Below are 21,959 nucleotides of genomic sequence, written 5' to 3'. Positions count from 1 at the left end.
ATCTGGCAAGAGAAAAAAACAGGAATAAAATATAAAATACTGATAGATGTAAAAGAGAGAAGTGGTTTCTGCCTGCTGGATATGAGATTATATTATGAAGCATCTTGTCTTTGTTGGTTGATGACATTGGAGAATTCACATATCTTAGATTTAGAAGGTCATGATAATATTTTTGGTTGGCACGCTTTTCTGTGGTATGAAAAGGTGAAAGTACACAAAGGATTTACAAATCATATAATCAGGAAAAAAAATGTATAGAGTGTGGGATAAATATAAAAACTTATTGGAGACAAAAACACCTCTTTGGTTCTCACCATTGGAAGCTATAGCAGTAAAGAAGAAGAATATGATAGAAGGTAGGACAGCTTATAGAAATTTATTAAAACAAGAGGGAGGAGAGTTTAAATTTAAAGAATTTAATTATTTATCAGGAAAGTTAACAACATGGATACAATATCATCTTTTGAGTTAAGTATTTAAGAAAGATAAGAAACAAGGGTTTGGGGAACAAATATCACAAATGGAGAGAGATCTGTTGGAATGTAATGTGGTGGTCTTGCAGTAAGGTTAAAGCTTACTGGGAAATGATATATAATGAATTGAAAAAGATGTTTAACAAAGCAGAAGCTTTTCTTTTGGGAACTATAGGTGTAGAACTAGCTAAACAGTATAGGAATTTATTCATGGATGTGACTACATAGGCAAGAATGTTATTTGCCCAAAAATGGAAAGAAGAAGAAGTCCCAACGAAAGAAGATTTGATACAAAAACTCATGGATTATGCAGAAATGCAGAACTTATCAGAAAAATAAGAAATCAAGACAACAATTTTTTAAAATAAAAGAATGGAAATGGTTTATTGAATATGTACAAATAAATTGTAAACAGATAAGGACATTGGCAGGATTATTGTAATAACCTGCAGTTTCATAAGAGTAAATAATTAAAGTAGATGAAGAATAAGTTGTTAATTTAGAATATGCAGGAAATGATAAATATAAATTTAAGGAACTGCAGAAAGAGGAGGGAGGAAGTTGAGTTTTGAAATGTTAAAATGACTGTAGAACCATTAAAATGTATATAACTGAAATTCTTTTTTTCTTTTTCTTTTTTTAAGGAGTCCCTCATTATCTTCATACAGTAGCGAAAAGAGGTGACTGGTTGGCTGGTATTTAGATGAACATTACTGGTGAAAGACTATCAAAAAGGATGACCTCATTTAATCACTCCATGTGGTAATGATCACCTCATTTTTTAGGCCCCTGGTCCTATCTGTTACGCTTACCCAAGTAATTCTTGCTGAGCCGGGTTATGACATTAGAAAGGCCCTGGATGGTTGCTTCTCTTGCCATGAGTGACACCTGACTTTTGCAGCACATGCACTCCTGTGGAAGGAATTCTGAAAACTAGCGCTCACTGGAGGTCAAGAGATTTGTGGAGAAGCACATGGGGCTGGTTGGGCTAGCCCCCAGGTGGCAAGAGGCATGCCACCTGCTCTCCTTGGCAGTGGAGTTGAAGGAGGCTCCTGCCCATCTTTGTTAGCTGTGAAGGGCTGGGTAGCACCCAGAAAAGTGATATGGGAGGTGTCATGGGATCTCCGACTGCTGAGGCAAGCAGGCAAGGGTGGGGTTTCCATGTATATGGTGCAATCATGGAGAAACTTAGATTGCATCTGGTTGCGCCCAGTGTATGTAGCCTAGTGGTATCTCCCTATGAACTCGGGCAGATGACCTTTGGATTAGCTCATCATTACTATGATTATAATTATTTACAGAAGCAGGCATGACATGCAAAGCATATGCTCTGCCATCGAGGGATGTGGGGAGGTTACTGGGTTGTAGGGACAGTGTGTATATCAAAGAAGATATGCCTTCAGTCCTTCTATTTCCCTCTGGACAGAAAGTTCTCTTACACTGGGAAAGGCTGTTTTGTTCACCCAGGCAAGAACTACCCCTTGGTAACATGGCAGCATGGAGAGCAGCAGCAGAGGTTTTTCTCTTCACCTTCTACTTCTCTCTCTAAATGCAAATGCCAGGGACTGAACCTGAACTGCTTTGCACATAAAATATGTGCTCTCTTAAGTGTTCGTCCTGACCAAACACCAACTAGGGGAAACATGTATAGCAGTTACCTAGATGCACAGAACAGGTGCCAAACCACTAGAGCTACAGCCTTCTTCCCATCATGGATGTCTGCAAGGGAAGCTGAGAGACAGTTGCCTTTCCCCCAGATGAACCGTTATCCTCAGATTACTTTTTTTTAAAAAGCAGGTATCTAGCCCATTATATATTCTGTCTGTCTGTCTGTCTGGTCATGGGCTTTGAAGATGCTTGAACTCAGGATGAAAGGGAGAAACGTGCTAAGAGGAAGGCATGCTTGGCAAACCCTTACCATGATCAACTCAGGCCCAGAAAGCTATGTCCCCACTGTGGAAGGATGTGTGTGAAGTGTAGGTGGATTCCCACGAGGCAAGACACAGGGATAACAGCAAGAACATTTATTGAACTAACAGAACTGGACAACAGGGGCAAAGCAACTGTTTACATACATTTCTGAAGGCCTCCACGGTCACTTACGAACCTACTGTTTAAACCGTGTTTATGGAAGACAATCTTACTCGGCTATGAGTGATTGCCTAAGAAGAAGATATGGGAGAAACTACAATCCTTTGTTGAGGAGAGGAAGGGAAGGCTAAAACTGAGGTGGTTCTGGGTAAGGGGAGGTATGGTGCGGGAGGTGGGGCAGGCCAGTTAAGGGGCACATAGCACAGTTAGTGACTGTGCTATATGCCAGTCCCTCCTTCAACCTGGGGAATTGTGGTTGTCCTATCAACCAGTCCTCAGATCTGCAGCGGCTGCTTTTCAATGTCAAGTCAGCTCTGGCAACTGGATCTCCCTCATCCGTGATCAGACTGTGGATGAAGAGGCTAATTTGATCTGTATCACTGAGACCTGGGTGGGTGAGCAGGGCAGAATTGGTTGTGCCCACCTGAGTACTCAGTGCAGCACCAGGGCTTCGGTTTGCCTGAGACGTTTTGGCACCTGTGGCAAGATGCGCTGCCAATGCTTCCCCGTTCCTAATTATCTTCTAAACATTGGCACAAATAACTCATACAGTCACTCTTTCAAAGTAGACAGGATCTGTTCAACTCAACACAACCTTAAAAAGGGTTATCCTATCATAATACTCTATGAGCCACTGGGCAGCTCTTGACAATCCACAGAAACAGGCCCAAAATTAAATGTGTAAGTTGTAAAAAAAAGAAAAATATTTATCCCTTTGCTGAAGAAGTTCATTCCATTTTTGAGCAACATTCATCTGCCAGAAGTACCACAAGGCATTGTGGAGTAATAAAAATATGGCAAAAACAATAAGGAAAGAAAGCAGGAGAAATAAAGCATTTGTTATTCTAAATTAGGAGATGAAGAGTCCTAAACAACAAGCTGTTTGTATATAACAACATTGTAACATGAGCAAAAAAAGTGTTTTACCTAACTAAATATTTTCTTCCCACAGAAAATATTGATACTCTACAGTGGGCATCTTAACTACCTTCAAAGCAGACTACAGTTTATTATACCATTGCCTCCTAGCAATCACAAGCCGATACACCAAAGTGGTGTATGGAGTGTTAGGGGAGGGGTAATACCCCCAAGAGGGGACACATTGTGCTCCTTCTAGGGTAGCTTTTCCACCTTTGGTCTCCACCCTGCCCTCAGCAATCACCTGTGGTTCCTAGAAGCTGTCAGCGCGTAACAACGGCTACACCGTGGGCTGGCCAAACCAGGTGAGAGTAGCCAGTGGATCTCAAGCTCTCAGTGAGTTAGGAACTTCCCCTGCATGTGAAGACAGGCTCCAGGCAGATTGAGATCAATAGTGGGTCCAATGGTCAAGAAGGCAGCTTTTGCAAGTGTTGTAGAGGGAAGTGAGAGGCAGATGGGTTCGTCAACCTGGGAAGGTAGCGCATGTAGGAGAAAGAAATATCTGATCCTAAACCTCTGCTGCATTGCGGCACATATTTGGGAGAATAAAAAGCTAAGGAGTAAACCCTACACAAATCCAGAGTGGAATCCCTAAGGCGGTTGGATGGCACCTTGTACGCCTCCTTCCAGCAACTGCTGCAGCCAAGCTGGTGCCAGGCATATTGATCTGCTTTCCTTTGGACCACACCAGTAAGACTGAGAGGGGGTCTTGTCATTGGGCAGCCCAGGACCCCCATACACGATGCCCAGGCTTGCTTCCAGGGAGAGTTGACTTCACTCCTGGAGGTGCACTCCATTGTCTCTTGAGATGGACTGATACCAATAACAAGAACATCAAAAGATTTACAGTATCTCAGTTTCTTTACAGAAAAGCTCCACGCCCTTACCACAACAAATGAATAAACAAATCTGAAAGTTTTTTAATGAGCACTTTGCTTGGTTTGCTTATTAAAGTAATTTTATAAAAAACAACAACATAGCACTCAGAGAGTAATATTGTGCAAATCCAATATCCAAACTGGGAGGAAAGCCTAATTTTAAACTACAGTGCTAATCCCACAAGATTAGCGATGAAGCTGTTAGCCAACTGAAATGAATTCAAACTTGGCAACAGTGAAGGGTAAAGGACTAAATCCATCTTAATACTGGTACCCACCTAAGGGTTACACTGATGGGGGAGATGGGGAAGGGGATCTAGTGATAGCATTGTGAATGAACGATAAACTTTTCTTCCCCTAGGGAAAAAAGGATTACATGTATCTGACATGAGCAGATAAGTTTATGTGTCTCTCTGTGTAGACAAGAGGAATCCAATGGAGCGGTTTGTTGGGGGCAGGGCAGGGGAGGAGGGATATATCGTTTTTAAGATCCAGAGAATGTTACTCAATTTTAACTATGTTGACCAGGCAGGAGGTGGGGAATATTCACTCTTCGCCACTACCCCTACGAACATTAACATCACAATTCTATTAATAAAACTGGCTATAACATTTTTAAAGGGCAGAGAACTTGCTCCCCACCATTGTGCAAGGAGAGATGTGATTTAATATAGTTTGCTGCCTGAGGTAAACCAGAAAATGCTGCCTTGCAACCTGACGAGGTCATTGAACATCGATATCTTGGTCATCTTTCTTTCCCACCACCAGTATAGGTTTTACCCTGGGGGGAGGATGTTGGGGTTGTTCCAAGCGATCAGTCAGAGCAAATGCAACTTCATTGACTCTGCCTTTGCTTAGGCTGGACATAAGGGATGGGTATGGTTTTGGGGGTTTTATTGAAACGGTATGCCTGAACAGACACTTGAGGGGAAAGAAAAATGTATATGTATACATGCAGGTCCCGCTTACTGAACACAATGCATTCCCAGGAAGTTGTTCATTAGGTGAGCATTCACATTAACAAGCTTAATGATTTCTGCTATTTCCTATGGGGCATTTCTAATTCATGAACTCTCTCCCTCCTTCTGCCATGATTTCTTCCTAAATTGGTTGCAGCCAACCAGCAAAAGAGAGACAAAGTACAAACTGATCTGCCCGATCTCTCCTGCTTTGAGCATACTTATTTGTGTTCAGATAAGTGAATTTGTGGATAAGGAGTGGGCGGATAGCGTGACCTGCGTGTAGATGCATGTTGTTCTTTTGGAAAGAAGCTCTGGGGACATTAAAGGAGACTGGAGTAGAAAGGGGAAAAAGAAAGAAAAAGAAATCTTATACTGAATAGTACTTCCAAGCATATCCATCTACTTCATCCATTTGAGGATGCAGATCCATTGATTCCAATCCACTTCTGTCAAACCAATCTTGCTACTTTTAAAAGCCCCACTATAGAGTTCAATGGGGCTTACATCCTGCTTCTATGAATGCTAACCTAGAAACAAATCCTATTCAGTTAAAGGGATTTGCAGTCCAACCCCATGCAGGTTTACTCAGAAGTAAGTTCAAAGGAATTGCAGCCCGATCCTACCTAATGAGGCTCCACTCTGTTTTACAGCCTCCCTTCTACTGCTGCCTCCTCCTGCCCTTACTCTGTGGCATTTTCCTTCCCTTAGCTGTTAGGCACTTTTCTGACAAAGTGTGCCTCCTATGTCACGTAGACAGAACAGAGGGAAGGAAGGAAGGTGAGCTAGAACTATCTACCAAATCTGCTGCCAAAGCCAGTTCTGAGCAGAATAATTTTCAGTTTTATGAGCAGCCTCCTCCACAGTGTTCCAAGACTCATCGTGTTGCAAGTGCCTACTTATACAACAACTTTGGTCTTACCACTTCAGAACGTGAAAGGACTTGTCAGGAGAAATGCCCTTAGTATTTGATGTTTGCTCCGGGGAGATTTCAAGAGGCACAAGCGTTTCTTCTACTCACACCCATGGTGAAAGGGAAAAGTGTCCTTGCAGGTTGGTATCTGTTCTGCTTACTGGGCAATTCTGATTGACAGATTTTCACATTTTGTTCCTCTGACAGTTTCTGTTCATTTTCTTTTGCAATGGCAAATCTTCCGCCTCTTCCACTGTCACTCAGTGCGTTCCTGTCCTTGGCAAGGATGGCTCTGCCAAGACAATCCTATGAAAATTGCATCATTCCAATGAGCATGAAGGACCCATCCCTGGTAAAGAATGGCTAGGCTGCATCTGGGGCAAGCATTCTCTTTTCATTCAGTGATGCTAGCTACGTCTTTAACACTGATGCAAGCTGTAAAACAAGGGCTGCTTGCTGTTGTGCCAACATCTGGGCAATATTTGCAGCTTATCAGATTAGTTCGTTGAAATGGGACTCACAGAAGTTACTCATTTGTGTGATGAGAAATTAGGAAATCAGTGAGGACTGGGCATTTCCCCAGCCTGATCATGTCTGCACGTGTATTTTTAAGCCACCCCTTAGTTTATGAAAGGGACAGATTAGTAGAGCCTTTATAAATCTCACATTCTCTGCAATTCATATGCAAGTGAATAAGAAGAGGATGCTATGATTACTAAGGCTCAGTATGGGTTTCTCAAAAACAAGTCATGCCAGATGAATCTCATTTCCTTTACCTGATTCAATTACAAGATTGGTGGATCAGGGGATGCTGTAGATGTAGGGTATCTTGATTTCAGCTTTGGACTAAGTTGCCCATGATATTCTTGCAAAGAAGCTAGTAAAATGTGGGCTGGGTAGATTTGTAGCTGGTTGACTGACCAAACCCCAATACTGCTCACTAATGGTTCCTCATCATTCTAGAAAAAAAAAATGACAAGTAGAGTGCCACAGGGTTCTGTCTTGGGCCCATTGATGTTCAATGTCTTTATAAACAACTTGGATGAAGCAAGCGGGGATGCTCTTCAGATCTGCAGATGACACCAAACTGGGCTTCAAGATGACCTTAGATGAAAGAACTGGGCCCAAACTAACACAAAGGGATAAATGTCAGGTTCTGCACTTAGGTTGGAAGAACCAGCTGTACAAATATAAGATGGGGAAAACCTGGTTTGCCAGTAGTAACTGTGAAAAGGATCTTGGGATCTTAGTAGATGACAAGCTTAACATGAGTCAACAATGTGATGCAGTGGTAAAAAAATCCAACTCTATTGGACCGCCTAGAGGGGCTGAGAGCTGGGAGCACTGTTATACGGTGGTTCCGCTCCTTCCTCCTGGGCCGTGTTCAGAAAGTGGGGGGGGGGATGAGTGTTCAGACCCCTGGGCTCTCACTTGTGGGGTGTCTCAGGGTTCCATCCTCTCCCCTATGCTTTTCAACATCTACATGCAGCCGCTGGGAGAGATCATCAGGAGGTTTGGGCTGGGTGTTCATCAGTATGCGGATGATACCCAGCTCTACCTCTCTTTTAAATCAGAACCAGTGAAGGCGGTGAAGGTCCTGTGTGAGTGTCTGGAGGTGGTTGGAGGATGGATGGCGGCTAACAGATTGAGGTTGAATCCTGACAAGACAGAAGTACTGTTTTTGGGGGACAGGAGGCGGGCAGGTGTGGAGGACTCCCTGGTCCTGAATGGGGTAACTGTGCCCCTGAAGGACCAGATGCGCAGCCTGGGAGTCATTCTGGACTCACAGCTGTCCATGGAGGCACAGGTCAATTCTGTGTCCAAGGCAGCTGTTTATCAGCTCTATCTGGTACGCAGGCTGAGACCCTACCTGCACGTGGACTACAACTACAACTAATCCAGAATGTGGCAGCTAGACTGGTGACTGGGAGCGGCCGCCGAGACCATATAACACCGGTCTTGAAAGACCTACACTGGATCCCAGTACGTTTCCGAGCACAATTCAAAGTGTTGGTGCTGGCCTCGGTCCAGTATACCTGGAGGAGTGTCTCCACCTCCATCGTTCTGCCCGGACACTGAGGTCCAGCGCCGAGGGCCTTCTGGTGGTTCCCTTGCTGTGAGAAGCCAAGTTACAGGGAACCAGGCAGAGGGCCTTCTCAGTAACCAAGATGATAAAGGGTCTGGAAACCAAGCCTTATGAGGAATGGTTGAGGGAGTTGGGTATGTTTAGCCGGAAGAAGAGGAGTCTGAGAGGAGAAATGATAGCCCCCTTCAAATATCTAAAGGGCTGTTACACTGAAGATGAAGCAAGCTTGTTTTCTCTTGCTCTGGAGAGTAGGACCTGAAGCAATGGATTCAAGTTGAAAGGAGATTCCAACTAAACTTACTGATGGGAAGAGATGCTTGACTCCCTTCAAAGGTGGTGGACTCTCCTTCCTTGGAGGTTTCTAAGCAGAGGCGGGATGGCCAACTGCCATGGATGTTGTAGCTGAGATTCCTACATAGCAGGGGGTTGGACTAGATGACCCTCGGGGGTCCCTTCCAACACTACAATTTTATGAATGGGAAACTTGCTCAATTTTATTTTATATGGTTTTCTCCCTTACTCTCTTCTTCCTTTTTTCCATTTTCCTGTTCACTTTTGGTATGTCATCATCATTTTTTGTATGCTGTTACTATTGAAAATGCAATACAAAGTTATATGTGTGTGTGTATGTATACACACTTATGTAATAATTACAAGATTTTTTTCTAAAACTAATGGGTGTCATAAAATGGCAGCCACCTCAAGTGTGACCCCCCCCACAGCAGTTCTGTCACACTTCCTCCTTGTGTGGATGGGACATAGAAAGATGACAGGGTAGTGACAGAAACCATCAGTCTGGAAACAGTCATAGGGTTTGTTTCAGCTGCAGCACCTGCAGAACGCCCTGCACTCTGCTAGAGGTTAAATGGAAATCCCTACATATTTTTCAGTTTGTAATGGTACTGTTGAGTTGTGACACTGCAGCAATTAAATACATCAAGAGCTCTAATTAAGGTAAATGATCAAAGGTTGTGGGGTGGGGGCCAAAAGAATTTGCAGACATAGTCAAAGGTGTGTGGCAGTGGGCTCACTCCTAGCACTTATTCCATCAGCGGTCGTGGGAAATACTTGAGCAATGTACCCCTTTCTTTCTGCTTTGCAAATCAAAAATGGGAACCTGTGTGCAAGACGTTTCAAAGGTTGTGTAAACACTATGATTTATTATCTGACACAGAAGATGTATTGCTGATCAACAGAGATAATCAGAATATTAATCAAGAAATGATATGCATAGACAAATGCCACAATCACCCCACAATTCATGTACATATGATTTTAACTGGCTCCGTTTTATTCAGATGACCAGCATTTTCAAGATCAGCAATGGCAGGCTGGGGCAGGTAAGCAGAAAACAATGGCACAGCCTCCCTCAGCAACCAGTTGCTCAACCAGTTGCATGGCCCCCTCGTGTAACCAGATATCCCAGGACTCGAGGATTGTGGGCTACAATGAGAATCTCCTGGCAGGAATTGCCTATAATTCTTCTGCTCCTGACCTGCAGCCCTGAAGGTACAGATTCTCTAGCATCCTTCTTTCTCCACTGCCAGCTTCAGCATGCCAGGGCTTCCTGAGGCTGCTGCTCCAGTCAGGAGTGCCAACTTGGCCCCGCAACCGTTGGTGCCAGGGGCCATGCAATGTGCATGGCCCTGGCACCAAAATTTGTGGGTGCCTGGCCCCTTTGTGAGAAATTTTGTGGGTGCTTAGGCACCCAGGGCCCCAGGCACCTGTGCCTCCGGTTTCATCAGGCTGTGGTGGCAGAGGAAACGGTGGCAACATTTACTGTTTTGCCTCAAGCAACACCCTGGTTAATGCAGGGTGCAATTATTGCTAATTGAAAAGGGAGGGCGTTCCTGATCCATAGCAATATTCAAAGCAACAAACAGAGGTGAAGTTCATAAAGGTCCTGGGGGGAGGGGGTAGTTGATTGGGGCAAGTGTTTTGCCTCAAAGCAAAAGAAACTCCTTTTTCAGGAGGTAGGTGATCATTACATCTAATGAAGACTATTTTGTAGTCTAAACGCATTAGGCAATTTGGAGGGCTTGAATAGCTATTACAGGAATGAGCCAGCATAAGATTCAGGCTTGCGTGCTTCACACACAAACACCACTTATTAAACTACCCTGGTAATTGCAGTTCTTTGAGGGGAATAGAGATTTCCTAAAACTCCCAGCACCCTCCCAGTCCCCAGGATTCTTTGGGGGCAACCATGACTTTTTTATAGTGGTGATACTGCTTTAACTATATACAGCAGATGGGGCCTCAGATTCATAGCCCACCCCATCCTGAAAGCTTGGAGTGGGTACCAAAATGCAAAAATAATAATATGGAATACAACCTCTTTTTTGACAAGACCATGTGCTCCCAAGCCAGCCCCAAGATACACTCAAAGAAGGTGCTCAAGCTTACTCTGGCATGCCTGAAGTGGGAAGGGATCCCATAATTGAGGAGCAACCCCCAATCATCTTCATGTCTTCACAGCCTGGGCCTGATGCAGAGATGGAATCACTGAGAGGGCCTCCTTGGTAGGTCTCAGATTGTAACAGGCCACACAGAATCACAGAATTGGAGAGTTTGGAAAGGACTCTGAGAGTCATCTAGTGCAACCCCCTGCAATGCAGGAATCTCAGCTAAAGCATCCCTGGCAGATGGCCATCCAACCTCTGCTTTAAAATCTCCAGAAAAGGAGAGTCCACCACCTTCCAAGGGAGTCCGTTTCCCTGTTGAGCAGCTCTTTAACATCAAAATGTTCTTCCTGAAGTTTCGTTGGTAGCAACCCTTTCCTCAAGTTTCCAGGCTGGGGGCATCAACCTCAAGATGGTGTGGAACTCCAGCTTCCCTCAGCCAGCACAGCCAGCGGAGAAGGATGGTGGGAGCTGGAGTCCAACTTCATCTGAAGGGGCACAGAGATGCTACAAGTTATATTTTTGGCATTTCTCACACCTCTCTTTAAATTCTTTATTGATGGTTTCACTCTTTCTTTTTCCTAAAATGCAACACACACCCTGCACCAAATCCCCTTCTTCCAGCCAAAATACATTTTGGAGACCAAAATACCGTAGTTTGTTCCAGAGGAGGCATATGGTTGGCTGGAGTCCCTATGTTAGTGGAACTCAAATCCCATCAATTTCAATGGGAACCATGCCCATATTCCCCTTAAACCCAAACTCAGAAATGAAAAAAGCAGAAGGTAGCAGGGAATGAAAGGAGAAAGCCCTTTGCGAGAGGCTGAATGCAGCTTATAAACCATACATTTGAAGCACTCCCCCACCCCCAAAGGATCCTCAGTCTTCTCCGATAAAGGAAACAATGCCCGACCTGAAGAATTTGGAGCAAATGATTCAGCAGAGGAAACACAGCCCAGAATAACTAAGGAGATAGTACAAGAATACTTGGCTAGTTTAGATGTATTCAAGTCTCCAGGGCCAGATGAACTGCATCCAAGAGTATTAAAAGAACTGGCAGGTGTGATCTCAGAACCACTGGCAGTCATCTTTGAGAATTCCTGGAGAACAGGCGAAGTCCCGGCAGACTGGAGGAGGGCAAATGTTGTCCCTATTTTCAAAAAGGGGAAAAGAGAGGACCCAAATAATTACCGCCCAGTCAGTCTGACATCAATACCAGGGAAGATTCTGGAGCAGATCATTAAGCAAACCGTCTGTGAGCACCTAGAAAGGAATGCTGTGATCACCAATAGTCAGCATGGATTTCTGAAAAATAAGTCATGTCAGACGAACCTGATCTCGTTTTTTGACAGAATTACAAGCCTGGTAGATGAAGGGAACGCAGTGGATGTAGCCTACCTTGATTTCAGCAAGGCATTTGACAAGGTGTCCCATGATATTCTTGTAAAGAAGCTGGTAAAATGCGGTCTTGACTATGCTACCACTCAGTGGATTTGTAACTGGCTGACTGATCGAACCCAAAGGCTGCTCATCAATGGTTCCTCTTCATCCTGGAGAAGAGTGACTAGTGGGGTGCCACAGGGTTCTGTCTTGGGCATGGTCTTATTCAACATCTTTATCAACGACTTGGATGATGGACTCAAGGGCATCCTGATCAAATTTGCAGATGACACCAAACTGGGAGGGGTGGCTAACACCCCAGAGGACAGGATCACACTTCAAAACGACCTTGATAGATTAGAGAACTGGGCCAAAACAAACAAGATGAATTTTAACAGGGAGAAATGTAAAGTATTGCACTTGGGCAAAAAAAAATGAGAGGCACAAATACAAGATGGGTGACACCTGGCTTGAGAGCAGTACATGTGAAAAGGATCTAGGAGTCTTGGTTGACCACAAACTTGACATGAGCCAACAGTGTGACGCAGCAGCTAAAAAAGCCAATGCAATTCTGGGCTGCATCAATAGGAGTATAGCATCTAGATCAAGGGAGGTAATAGTGCCACTGTATTCTGCTCTGGTCAGACCTCACCTGGAGTACTGTGTCCAGTTCTGGGCACCACAGTTCAAGAAGGACACTGACCAACTGGAACGTGTCCAGAGGAGGGCAACCAAAATGGTCAAAGGCCTGGAAACGATGCCTTATGAGGAACGGCTAAGGGAGCTGGGCATGTTTAGCCTGGAGAAGAGGAGGTTAAGGGGTGATATGATAGCCATGTTCAAATATATAAAAAGATGTCACATAGAGAAGGGAGAAAGGTTGTTTTCTGCTGCCCCAGAGAAGCGGACACAGAGCAATGGTTCCAAACTACAAGAAAGAAGATTCCACCTAAACATTAGGAAGAACTTCCTGACAGTAAGAGCTGTTTGATAGTGGAATTTGCTGCCAAGGAGTGTGGTGGAGTCTCCTTCTTTGGAGGTCTTTAAGCAGAGGCTTGACAACCATATGTCAGGAGTGCTCTGATGGTGTTTCCTGCTTGGCAGGGGGTTGGACTCAATGGCCCTTGTGGTCTCTTCCAACTCTATGATTCTATGATTCTACATCTGGAGGGTGACAGCAGTGTGGCTTTATTAAAAGCAAACTGGCCAACGCCCAGGGCCCCACTCAGTGGGAGACAGTGGAGACAGGTTTCATCAGGGCCCCACTCAGTGGGAGACAGTGAAGACAGGTTTCATCAGGCTGTGGTGGCAGAGGAGACGGTGGCAACATTTACTGTTTTGCCTCAAACAACACCCTGGTTAATGCAGGGTGCAATTATTGCTAATTGAAAAGGGAGGGCATTCCTGATCCACAGCAATATTCAAAGCAACAAACAGAGGTGAAGTTCATAAAGGTCTGGGGGGGGGGGAGTTGATTGGGGCAAGTATTCCCTCAAAGGAAGGATTTCAATCATTAAGATGAATGTACTCCCGAAACTAGTTTTTTTTATTTACAAATGATTCCGATACTAGGAGACACAGTCTGCCTCAAGATCTGGCAAAAAGAGATATCTAATTTCATATGGGAGGACACGGACCTCTTAGATTTGGAGGGATTCGACAACCGTTGGGGGTGGCACGCCTATCTAATTTATGATAAGGCAAAAATTCACAGAGATTTTACAAACCATATTATTAGGAGATCATTATTCAAAACATGGGAGAAATACAAAAATCTCCTGAAGCCCGAAGTCCCGTGGTGGATTTCCCCATTAGAGGCTTCTGTGGTGAAGGAAAAAATTTTGTCCGGAAATTGGCCAACATATAAAATGCTCCTAAAGGAAGAAGAGAATCAATTAAAGCTCAAGAGTTTTGAAGAACTTAGAGAGATGATTACAGACTGGTTTCAGTATCATCAAATGTTTAAGAAATTTAAATTAGATAAAAATAGGGGCTTTTCCAGCGAAATCTCCAGATTAGAATCCGATGTATTAAATTCAAAATGCAAAACCCTCTCCAAGGCATACTGACTCCTTGACTGGGAAGTCATGGAGGAGGAGGTCACTGCATCAATGATAAAGTGGTCACAAGATTTTGGACACGTTATAACAATGTCCCAATGGCAAAATCACTGGAAGAACAATTGGAAATTTACTACCTGTTATGCCATCAGGGAGAATTTCCTTAAAATGCAACACCAATCATAAATAACTCCTCAGAAACTAGCCAAAATGTACAAAGGAGTAAAAAGTAATTGCTGGAGATGTGGAGTACAACCAAGATCCTTTTATCATGTATGGTGGCAATGCAATAAAATTAAAATGTTCTGGGAGGATATCCATTTAGAACTCGAAAAGATGTTAAGAATCTCCTTTAACTTCAAACCAGAGGCATACTTATTAGGTATTATTGATGCGGACTTTCCTAATAAATTTAAGGATATTTTTCTCTATGCAACGGTGGCAGCGAGGGTTCTTATAGCCACAATGTGGAAAAGTGAGCTCCCTCAAGACAAGAGTGGGCCCAAAAAATGATTGACTATGCTGAATTAGAAAGCCTATCCGAAAAACTGAAGAACAAACCAAGAAAGAAGAAGAAGAAGAGGAGGAGGAGGAGGAGGAGGAGGAGGAAGAGGAGGAGGAGTTTGGATTTGATATCCTGCTTTATCACTACCCCAAGGAGTCTCAAAGCGGCTAATATTCTCCTTTCCCTTCCTCCCCCACAACAAACACCTTGTGAGGTGAGTGAGGCTGAGAGACTTCAAAGAAGTGTGACTGGCCCAAGGTCACTCAGCAGCTGCATGTGGAGGAGCGGAGACGCAAACCCAGTTCCCCAGATTGCGAATCTATCGCTCTTAACCACTACACCACACTGGAAAGAATTTATTTCAAAATTGGAAGCATTTAAAATATATTTGAAAATTAATAATACTGACCTAAAATCCGTTGTGGCATTTGAATAATACCGGCAATATCGTTCATTAGGTATATGATATAACATATTTTGAACTGATTTGAGATGATAGCAATAATATATATTGGCAGCAAAGAATGGTAATTAGATTTATGGAGTAGATTGGAAGTCAGATTTAAAAGGAAGAGACCATTACAGTTTATGGATTATGAAATTTATATTAATTCTTTATGTAATGCGCAACTGATGATATTCTTATTATGGTGTAATTTGTCTTTTTGTTGTTGTTGTTGTTATGTGTTGAGCAAATAATAAAAAAAAGAAATAGAAAAAGAAAGATGGAGCAAGCTTGTTTTCTCCTGTTCCAGTGGGTAGGACCCGAACCAATGGATTCAAGTTAGAAGAAAAGAGATTCTGACTAAACATCAGGAAGAACTTTCTGACAGCAGGAGTTGTTTGACAGTGGAACAGACTCCCTTGGAAGGTTGTGGACTCTCCTTCCTTGGAGGTTTCTAAGCAGAGGCTGGATGGCCAACTGTCATGGATGCTTTAGCTGAGATTCCTACATAGCAGGGGGTTAGACTAGATGACCCTCGGGGGTCTCTTCCAACTCTACTACAATTCAATGATTCTTTGAATTGCAACTTTCCCTTAAGGTGGAAATGGAGGGCAATATTGATATAAGATACAGTGTTGGTGCATTCAGAGCCAGTTGGGTGCTTCTATAGGAGTAACAAAAAGTCTAGAAAGAGCAGCTAGGGAACATAAAGAGTCTATGGAAGCACACTTCGGTTAGATGAACAGACTGTGCTTGAACTTCATTGCCTGAGCTTGTGAGAGTTCTTCAGCAACCATTCTCTGTGGGGTGATGTGGCTTTGGGGAGTGGGGCCCCATCTTGGCATCCACCCCCTCCCCCATAGGGTCTTGTCTTTGGTAAGAAAGATATACTACTTTATTATCAACTGCAGGGAACCTGTCATGGTCTGATATTTGTGGTACTGATCATTAGCACCAGGAGAGAGTTTTCTTCCCTTCCAAGATATGCAGATATGAAAACATCAAATCATCCTGACCCTGGGCAAGAAACTAATATTTTTGTAAGTTATTGCGGTTGAACCTAAAGTAACACAATTGGAGAGAGAGAGAGAGAGAGAGAGTCCCAGCCTTACAGATGCAATTTGATGACCATAAGTTGATGCCTGCTTTGAGTGGATTTAAAGAAAATCAGATTTTGAGGATCAGAGCCCTACCTAAACTGGAGAAGGAAAGTTTGATAGATTTCCTCACACAGGAATTTGATGATTTTGGGGACCGGGACTTGGGTCAATAAGAGATTAAAACTGTGAGGGCCTTTGGACTTGGAAGAGGAGGGGAAAAAACAGAAGAACAAAATAAGAGACTGTTGGAACTACCAGAAGAACTTAGAAGAACAACAGTCAAGAGTGGAAATTTTGAAAGACGTCCTGAAATACCTTTTGGATCTTAGATTTAACTACGGAGATTTGGTTGCTCTGTCGAGAAGGAGTAAAATCATCTTTAGGTGGGAGTTTCCCCGAGATCTACTCTTTAGCCTCAAAGGAAGGAAAATGAAAATAAGATCAGTGGAAGACAAAGTAAAGCTCATGTATAAATATGAAGAAGACTCGCAGAAGGGACTTGGAAAAGAGTTAAGAGCATCGGACAGAAGATCACCAGGTTGATGGACTATAGGGAATTGGCGGATATGACTGGCAGAATCCGGGACCAGGGAGAAGAGTCGGTGGAAGAAGATTGGAAAAAGTTTAAAGACTATTTATAAAAATACTGTAAAATTAATGAGTGTTAGAAAAATGTTGGAAAGAAGTTATATGGCTTTAATAGAAATGTTATAAGGAATTAAGTACAAATAGATTATTAGAGTATTAAAGGGAAAATAAGGTTAAAATATGTTAAGACAATTATATATTAAAGGGAAAAATAAGGTTAGAATATGTTAAGATAAATTACAGGACAGAAAACAGAGGAAGATGGAAAGGAATTGCTGAAACAGTTAATTAAAGTGGAATACAAAAAGGGAGGTGTGAGGAGGTCGGTGAAACAAGTAAATGAAAGTTAAGATACTGAACTTATTAGATGTGTTTTAAATTGTGTTTGTTTGGTTTTGCTAATTTAATGTTTTGGGGTTGGTGTTGTGTTGTGTTGTGTTTTTGTTTTTGTATTGTATTGTATTGTATTGTTTATTTTTTTTTCTTTCTTTTGTAGTCTTTCTTTTGTAGTCTTTAAAATGTTAATAAATATTATTTTTTAAAAAATAAAAATAAAAATGGAAAGCGTAATGCTGGTGGTCAACAAAAAAAGTTTAAAGACCCTCTCAAGGCAAATCTTTAAAAAATATAGTATAAACACCGACAATTGGGAAACACTGGCCTGCGAGCACTCCAACTGGAGAACAGGCTTTACAAAAGGTGTCATGGGCTTTGAAGATGCTCAAACTCAGGACGAAAGGGAGAAATGCACTAAGAGGAAGGCACACTTGGCAAACCTTCACTGTGATCAACTCCCGCCAGCAAGGGAACCGCCAGAAGGCCCTCGGCACTGGACCTCAGTGTCCGGGCAGAACAATGGGGGTGGAGACGCTCCTTCGGGTATACTGGGCCGAGGCCGTTTAGGGCTTTAAAGGTCAGCACCAACACTTTGAATTGTGCACGGAAACGTACTGAGAGCCAGTGTAGTTATTTCAACACCGGTGTTATGTGGTCTCGGTGATTAAAACTCTTTAATACAAAAATATTCTAGAAAGTTTAATTTGCAAATGCTAATATTTATAATTGTTACTATAAAAAGTTGCCGGAATTTGACAACCTAGACTGATACATAATGTGCAGTTAGTTGCATTTTATAGAGTGCTATGTGCTCCAGTGTCTTCCTGTCATTCAGCACCTCATGCTCCAAAACTGGAAAAGCATTGGCTGAACTTGGTCCCTTTCCAGACAACCTGAAACCATTCATCCTGATTTGTTGGAAAGAAGATTAGAACTTCCACTTATTGAGTATTCATTCCAATTTGTTTGTGGGGAGGTTAGATGATGTTGCCGAGGGTGTAAGCAGGGGTGTAGGAAGCGGGACGGTGGGAGGCAGACACCCCAGGTGCCCTCACTGAGGGGGGTGACATTCGGCCCGCCTGCGACTCCCAAGCCTACCCTGAGCCGTCAGGGTAAGGGGGAGCTGCGCTGCTTTGCCAGTGGCATTCCCCCCTTCCCTTGACAGCTTGGGGGAGGCATGGGAGTCGCGGGTGGGCAGTGCGTTGAATGTCCGCCATGGGCGGCTCGCTCCGCCCCCGGCTGCAGGATGTGCGTGCCACTCTGGGCACCCAAGTGACTATCTTGTGCCTGGGAGGGCACCCTCTGCACCCCCCCTTGGGAGCGCACCTGCCCTGGGCAGCGCGGGCATGTGCTCCGCCACTGGGTATAAGGTGCCAAAAACCCAGACACGCCAGTCTCCTTGTAGTAGCAGAGAAGCAGAAGCACAGTGGACGTGTGGAGAGCAATTATCGTACAAACAACCCACAGAGGCAGCAGGAAATTCTTCATTTCCTCAGTTTACCGAGTTCCCAAACCATACAGGTCATGCTGAGTTTCAACAGGTTCAAAACTTAGCACCCGAGAGCAAATCCACTTTTTTCCAATAAAAAAAATACACCACGCAGGATAAAAATATTACAAACAAAATAAAGAAGTATAGAATGCAGTAGAAGAAGGTAGAATGACAGAACTGCTCAGCAGACAGGAGATATAGTTTGTCCTCGGAGCAGTAGCCGTGAACACACAGCCTGGAAAAAACACCAGCTGTGCTCTCGCGTCCCCTGAGAAGCTTAGAGACAGCTAAAAAAAACCCTGCTAGAATGTTCTAGAAAGTTCTGGTAACTTTCACACCCATAACAACTTACTCCCTGACAGTTGCATCAATCGATGTTATCCCACACTTTCCATTGCATTTCTGTCACTTTCCTTACCACTTTTCTGAAAAAACGAGTTTGTTGTTCAAGAGCTCCAAATCAACTTTAATTGATCAACCTGAATTTTCCAGTAGGTGACTGAATCCCAACCTAAAATAGTGACAGGCTAGAAGTGCCCTTAGATGGTATCACAGAATGATGAATCAGGCATTTTCTGTAGTGCTCCCACCACAATAGCTATCAGTATAAAACAAAGACAGACCAGGGACTCATAAAACAATTGAATTATATTAAACAGGGACTCTGAAAGCTTGGGAGAACAAATTAATCTTCACCATACATCATCTGCACAATTGGGACACACCCCTGCTTGGGTTCTACAATGATGTCAGGGCTTAGACTGTTTGATATGGAGAAAGGTCCCAAGCCATTAAGGGCTTTATATATTACTGCTTGCCGATCGCATGGTCGGCGGTTCGAATCCCCGCGGCAGGGTGAGCTCCCGTCATTCGGTCCCAGCTCCTGCCCACCTAGCAGTTCGAAAGCACCCTTAAGTGCAAGTAGATAATAGGTACCACTTTATAGCGGGAAGGTAAACGGCGTTTCCGTGTGCTGCTCTGGTGCCGGTTCACCAGAGCAGCTTCGTCACGCTGGCCAGTTGACCCGGAAGTGTCTGCGGACAGCGCTGGCTCCCGGCCTCTAGAGTGAGATGAGCGCACAACCGTAGAGTCTGTCAAGACTGGCCTGTACGGGCAGGGGTACCTTTACCTTATATTACTGTTAGCACCATGATCCCTCAAAATAGGTATCTGGCACTGGCACTATTTTCTGGCTAGATCTTGCTGATATCTCATGAGATCTTGCGGGATTTTGGTGAGATTTTGTAGGATCTCATCAGAAATTGGTGCTAGTGCCACCTCTCCACCAGGACTGTGCTAATGACAGGGCTGGATGCTGACGGGACAGCACTTCCCATTTCACCTCAAGACATGCCGGTCTTATTCCCTTCCCCTTCCATTTTTGACAAAAACAGACAACTGCATGCTATAATGCTAGAACACCAGATTTTGGTAGACTGACTCACACATGGACTTCAAAAAACCATTGAAAATCCTGTTGCTCACAGCAAAAAGTATCTTGATAAAGGCGACATTGCTAGATACACTAAATGACTGTGTCCTAGAAGGGTTGGTCTTGATATCAACCAGAAGGAATAGTGGAACCCAGGACCTGGTGTGAGATGTAAGAATTGTTCTCTCCAGCAAGCTTCGGGGGTTACGCAAAACCACATTAACAGAAGCCGAACTAGACTATGTATTGCAGACCAAATCCAAGAGGATGAAGAAGAATCAACATGGCTTCTGCAAAGGAGGCCTTGTTTCACTAACATTTTAGAGCTATTTGACAGTGGCAGTGAGCATGTGGTTGCAACACTTGGGTCAGCACCCCAGGGCAGGGTTCAGTGTCTATGGGATATCCTCCTTATATTAAGTTCTGGCTCAGGCCCCCTTTCAGGAAACCTGGGACTCCAATTTGGATATCTAAGTAGCAGCCTTCCCTCAACTAACTAACTAACTCTCTCTCTCTCTCTCTCTCTCTCTCTCTCTCTCTCTCTCTCTCACACACACACACACACCTACAATATGCACAAGCAATTATATTTATTCAGCAAACAGCAGTTCAATGAGATTAGCAATATAGGGAACAGTATAAAAATATTTTTTGTTCATCATGTCCATCTTCTCCCAGGGCCCCACCATGCCAAAGAAAGTATATGCCCTTAGGGCTTACTCACAGTTTGGTGATGCAGCCAATGAAAGGGCTTCTTCGGGACACAGAATTTGAGAGCGTTGCGATATCTTGTTCCAGCAGAGAGGCTGCAGCAGCAACTGGGGTGCGCTGCAATAAGGTACTCCAACAAGCTAGTGGTAACAGAGCGGCTTCTTCAGCTCTCCAGCTCCAAGCCAATAGGAATTGCTAAACCAGGTCCAAGGTTCTAGGGTCACACAAAGCTTCCTCTCTAGGTGTGATCTCTGCCAGTAGTGATTCAGCCAGTAAAGCTTAGCAATTCCCTACTTCAAGCATTCTGCATTTCTCCCCTTCACAAGGAGAACGGTAGTCCTAGTCTCTCCCTGACCTGACCAGATCTGTGCCCCCTGCTCTCCAAAGATCATGTACGTTTGGGATGAACCAGCATCCAGCAGCACTCTTAACTGAGGGAAGCTAGTTGAGGAGGCGGCCCAAGTGGCCCAGACACATTTCTGTTTGTTAACTTATTCCAAGAGTTACAGTAAAACATAGGAATGCAGTTCTATCCAACATGCACATGTGTGAGGCACACTGTATTCGGACAACTAAGTTTCCTCTGCAGTTTCTGCTTCCACTGCTTAGTGGAGAATGTTCTTTACAGCTTTACATTGTGATCCAGGAGACATTGTGTACTTTGGAATTTCAAAAAGCTGTTGACACAGTTTCTCACCAAAAACTTCTGAGCAAACTTAGCAGTCATGGGATAAGAAGAGAGTTTCTTCTACGGATCAGTAACTGGTTAAAGAACAGAAACAGTGTAGAAATAAATGGGTAGCTCTCACATTGGTGGCACACAAGGAACTGTATTGGGACTTGCTCAAACATGATCTGTGGTTTAGACTGAGCAATGAGGCGGGGTGGACAAGTAAGACAATTGATCCTTGCTCATTGTCAAACATAAGACTAACTTTGCAGAGTGCTAAAAGATTGCTGCTGTTAGGATAGGGCGAGATTCTAGAAGGCCTAATCTTCTAGAAGGAAGGCCATTTTTACAGCAGGGATAATATGATATGGCTCTGTTAGGTTCACATTGTATATTTTACACAATAATTGGTGTATCTTTGGTACGTCTTCATGCCCACAACTCAAACCAAGCACAGATTTACCCCCAAACCTTTTAAACTTGTAGTGCTCCTGGATGAAATTAACACGGGCATTCAAGT

This window comes from Podarcis cretensis (genome assembly GCF_951804945.1).
Source record: "Podarcis cretensis genome assembly, chromosome: 1".
Taxonomy (NCBI): Eukaryota; Metazoa; Chordata; class Lepidosauria; order Squamata; family Lacertidae; genus Podarcis; species Podarcis cretensis.
Note: the sequence above shows the minus strand (reverse complement) of the source record.